This window comes from Callorhinus ursinus, unplaced genomic scaffold (genome assembly GCF_003265705.2).
Source record: "Callorhinus ursinus isolate GAN/ISIS: 27379988/994484 unplaced genomic scaffold, GSC_fseal_2.0 scaffold2, whole genome shotgun sequence".
Taxonomy (NCBI): domain Eukaryota; kingdom Metazoa; phylum Chordata; class Mammalia; order Carnivora; family Otariidae; genus Callorhinus; species Callorhinus ursinus.
In genome coordinates, this window is record NW_027397064.1 from 77,500,570 (window position 1) to 77,505,955 (window position 5,386).

At 40.2% G+C, this 5,386-nt stretch overlaps 1 long non-coding RNA gene across 1 annotated transcript; it reads left to right on the plus strand.

Annotated features, from left to right (window-relative positions):
- Positions 1 to 485: 485 nt before the first annotated feature.
- On the plus strand, positions 486 to 3,648 carry LOC141374802 (uncharacterized). Its single transcript, XR_012381926.1, has 3 exons — positions 486 to 558; positions 1,949 to 2,027; positions 3,402 to 3,648. It is a non-coding gene; the product is annotated as an uncharacterized lncRNA (long non-coding RNA).
- The last annotated feature ends 1,738 nt before the right edge of the window (positions 3,649 to 5,386 follow it).

The following is a 5,386-nucleotide window of genomic DNA, read 5'->3' on the forward strand; positions in this document are numbered from 1 at the left end:
AAATCCTGACAGCTTTGGTGAGGGACCTAGGTGGGGAGGGAGGAAGGTTTTTGAAGCAGGGGTAGTAGACATGGGAGAAATTCTTGGTTAAAAGAGAACAGATTTGAGCAAAATAGATCGAGGCTACTTCCTGAGAAGAGAGAGAGAGAATGGAGAAGTAATATCTGGTAAGGAGCGTGGGACAAATGGTTGAATGGAGATGTTTGCTATTCGGCTTTAAATTGCTTCCTTTGCTGTGGTGTGAATACACCCTTGTATTACCCGCAGAGCTTGAATGAAAGCCACATGTACGACAGCAGTGTATTGGTGATGTTTTAGCAAGTAAACAAGAGGAGGGTGTGTCCATGCATGGGATGATGGATTTAGATGGACAGACAGCGGCTTTGAAGGCAAAGTGAGCAGTGGAGAAAGGAGAATAGAGTCAGAAGGAACAGCATCCTTCCTGAGAATCTTCAGAAACATGGTGGGAAGGACTGGACATATCACACACACCTAAGATGGGGACCTGGGCAATTCTTCTGACCATCAAAGGACTACAAAATATGGAGACTCATTCAGGTGACTTGTATCATATTTTTCAAATGTATGCATATATAGAAACATGCATGTAAAATGCTATAAATCTATAAAAAGCATGATAAATATATGTATAACATTGCTGAATTCATTGGAGTTTGATCATTATGTATTTTTCTGAGTCTTGGACACTGCGATTATGTAGGAGATGGCAGCAGTCATTAATATTAAAAAGGAAAACACTTGAAAAGGGATGAAAGGGAAAGCCTGCAAAATCTGCTTCAGAGTTTCCAATACACCTACAAAAAGTCGATCCAGAAGAACTGGATTTAAAATCCATAGGAAGGTATGGTTTTCCCATGCATAGGATGGCTTCTCCCAAACTAACATGCTATAATCATGTTTTTTCTCAGTACATGTGTTTTGAGAACCACTGCGTTTCACTTCCCCACCCCCGTGGTGCTCCAGGCCTTGACATTAACAAAAAAATTAAGCCAGAGACAAGAAAAATGTATTAATCCATTCCTCTTGCTTTTGATTGTTCCCCCTTTTAATTTTAATACATGCATTTTCTTTCATAAATAGGGTATTTAACTATGATTGTCATTTATTAACTTTTTTTCCCCCAATTACAACTATCCCATCAAGGTCAGGGTCCCTAAGGAAGCAGTTAGGGAATGTATACTGCACACATGTGCCAAATTATTCTGTGGGCTGAGAAATTAACTAAAAATGAGTAATATGCTCTCAATTTAAACCTGGCAGGGGGTATTGTACTTTCATCCTCAAATTGGAGTCATATTTCCTCCAATGGGGCTTCTCCGGCTTTGGGCATAGCCTATTAATAAGGCGAACTTGGTTCCTTGCGGTACAGAGACAATGCTGGGCTGGAGGTAGAGCCCCAGGTGTTGTAGCCAGGAAGAGGAGGTGATGATCGAGCTATTGGACGAACTCTGGATTTCACTTTTGTCACCAAACCAACAAGCATCCACAGAGCCTTAAGTAAAGCTCACACTATCAGTTCTGAATGCTGTTTTCACGAATAATACCCTCCCTAACATCTATAATTGGAGGGCGCATTTCATTTCTCAAGGAGAAATTCCTTTTCTGTACGACTAGAGATATCTGGGATGCATATTGGTAAGATATGTATTAAGATGTATTAAGATATGTAAGCATATTATTAAGTGGCTCTTGATTTTTCTATTTTTTTAGTCGAAGGTGTGATTTCTCTATTTCTCTGATCATTAACCATTTTATTACTACAGAGGGGGATAGGAAGAGAAAAGGAATGTGGAATTTATCAGTGATGGGTCATTTAATACCTTCTTAGGTATGAAAATGAATTTTTAAAATATATTTTTCTTAAGTAGAATCTGAAACTTCTTGAGGGGAGGTTAAATATTGTCTGTTTCATATTCATCCATTACAGTAATTCTCACTCTTGGCTGCAGACCAGAAACAGGGAAAAACTTTGATCCTATCAGTGTTCAGGCCCCACTGCAGACCAAGTAAGTGGCTCTCCCTGGGGTGCGGTGCGGACATGAGTGGGGTCCTCAAAGCTCAGGTGATTCTAACACTCAGGCAGGGTGGAGAGTTAGCAAACACTAGCTTATTGCCTTATGTAGACTAGGTGCCATTGCTACCTTAATGAACTACTAAATCATTTTAATCACCACACACTTCCCACGAAAACAGCAAAACTTCATAGATAATGCAGCTTTTCAGTAATAACTTATCATTAACCTATTCCATGGTTAATTGGATAAAGCTTTTGTTGAAAACAAGCAAACCAAAAAAAGCCACTAAATTCTTTGTATCTCTATTTCACGCCTCTTGGAAAAGGTCCCTGAGACAACATGGTTGAAATCCCATGAGATGCCTGGAGCTATAGGACATGTTCCTGCACTTCTAACTGTAATAATTTTTTTTTTTTAAGAAAAGGGCACAAAATGAAAATGAAGGAGCTTTCTTTGATAGGGCACTTCTTAGAGTGGTCAGAATATGATCAAAGAACATTCTGTCATGAACAAAATTAGAACAATATAGTTTAAAGAGATATTAGTTAAAAATAGTTGAAACCAATTTGTATGTATGTCCGATACTATCTTTGGCATAATAGATGTAAAAAAAAAATAGATGCAAAGCAATGTTCCCACTTTTTGTTCATTTATAACTCCCAGAGACTCGCCTTGGTTTCCTCACCTGAAAGAGGAAAATATAGAACCACAAGTTGACCGTGAGCAACAAATAACATAATGGAAGAAAAACTGATTTGTAGGTTGCAACACAATACTCCAGTCTGTTGTAGTTTTCCTATTATTTGCTCTATTAACCTGAAGTTTCGTATGCGAATGAATATTTCTAGGAAATAATGTAAATATGATCATGAATGAGAACTTTTAGTAAGGAATTACTAAGTACTTAACTTCTTTTTTTTTTAAAGATTTTATTTATTATTTGACAGAGACATAGAGAGAGAGCACAGATAGGCAGAGCAGCAGGCAAAGGGAGAGGGAGAAGCAGACTCCCCGCTGAGCAACGAGCCCCCCATGGGGCTCCATCCCAGGACCCCAGGATCATGACCTGAGCCCAACACAAACACTTAACCACCTTAGCCACCCAGGCGCCCCTAAGTACTCAACTTCTTGTTTAGTGCTTTACGTGATCTCATTAAACCATCACTGCAACCCAGGGAAGAGAGTACAGTTACTATCGTCATTTTATGGATTTGGAAACTGAGGCTGATCAGTTCCAAGCCTCCCAGCAATTTCAAGTGAAGATTTCCTTCAAATCTGAAAATACTTAAATTCTTTTCGCAGAGACTGGTCTAAGAATCCATACTGATTTGCTTCTTTTTATTTTCTCGGATATTTTCATCTCAGATGCAACTCCATTTGCATGTGGATGCACAGTCAATACACAAAACCGAGAGAAAGGAATAGGAAGTTTCCTTTGTCTCCCAGAGCAATAAGCCTGAGACCTGCTGGATTCTAGCTCAAGGAGACAAGTGTTCTCTCCATGGCCTTTCCTTAAACTGCACCAGACTCTTAAAAATTAACTAAATGCCTTCTTCTTATATATTGAATATGTGATATACGTGTCATTTCCATTTAAAAAATAAACTCTAGATGTAGGGCTTCCTAATTCTCCAAAAGGTTTCAACTCATTTTCTTCATATATTTCATTTTTGGGGGAAGTATGGGGACATGGGAGAGATTATGTTAGAGGATGGGGCTGTATGCAATTGTACTACAGAGGTAACTCTCAGGGGAGCCAAGAAGGGGAAGAAGGAGGGGGTCTGAATGTTGTTCTGACATATCTGTCAGGTGACCAGAGCCATGTTAGAGTAGGGAGTGAATTTTGTCCAGACCCAGCGAGGCATGCCGCTCAACAGATAAGCAAACACGGTGTGCTCTTTCCTTTACAGTGCCATCTTTGACTAGTCTCTTCCCCCCAGATACTACCGATCTTAATGACACCTTATCATTCTACAAAATTGGCAATCCATTGGCCTGTGTCTCAGGTGCAAGGTATGAGAGAATCCACTGTGAAAAGCAAGAGAAATAAATTCATCTTGATGCTGACCGGGACCTTAGTTTTGGTTTCATTTTGGCTTATATTTTATTTTAGTTAACATTATCAAAACTTCTAAGGAATGCAGACTTTCACCTTTTAACTTCCAAACTCAAAGTATCAGTACCAGGAATGGTTTCAGTAGACTTCCACAGTTTGTCGAGAATATCATGAAAATTAGTTTGCTTAAGTTTGCAAAAGCTTTGAGGACAGGAAAGAGGATAAAACGATGATATTTGTTCAGTCTTTTCATATATCCTTTGTTGAAACCACACGAGGGCTCGGGAGGATTTCTTGGCAAGAAGCAGTATTGCAAGTGGTCGATTTATTGACATCGAGGGAGGCAATATGAAACAGTCAAGGGCTGCACACTTTCTCCAGCATGAAGTCCAAACAGAGATCTGACTATGTCTGTTTATCTGAAATGTTTTCCTAAGTGATTCATTGCTTTGAGTTTGTAAAGAACTGGGGTTTGGCTTGTAGGGTGTAAGTATTTGGGGGGGGTTGGAATATCCACCGCATGGAAGCAAAACAGAGACTTTTGCTAAGCACTACAAACCATCACAAGCAATATTAATTTCATCTTTTGATTGCGCCACGGGTACGAGCCTTCCAAAATGCAAATGTCCTCAGGTGTACTGTGATTAGCTTCAACCATGTCTGTCTTCTGCACAACCCCTTGGAGTCTGCTGGCTCTCAGCCCATATCTTGACATCCTGAGTTTGAGACATTTGATCACATCAGTTTGGGACAACCGAGTCTTCTGCTTCCCGTGTGTTGGGGTCAGTACATGTACCACTGAATTCCATTAAAAGTCACTGCATTCGGGTGGGGAAAACCTAGTTTCCAGCTCTGGCCCTGTCATTTCCCGAACTTCTGACTTTGGATAAGTACCTTAACTTTTCTAGAGTTTAACAGTCCTCTTAGTAAAGTATAAGGAGTGAGGTTTCCTCCCGTGGGTGAGGCTCCCTTGAGACCACGTGACAAGCCCTTTGGAAATGCAAAGTGCTGCCTGTTAGTTGGCCACCCTCTTACACCTCCACCCCTGTCTCTGGCCACTTAGCAGCCTTGGGGGAGCTTGTCTGTGGCAAAGCTAAATACCACATTTTCCACATGGCCTGACCTCCAGGCAACAATTAAGATTTGTGGAGCTTTTTCATCATATTCCTCTTCTTTTCCGGAATCTTGGATTTCAGCAGAAAATGCCTTGACTAAGACTTTAGCTGACAGGCTGGAAATCTGAGCAGGAAAGATTATGTGAACAAACCATATGAAAACACACAAATTTCTTCAA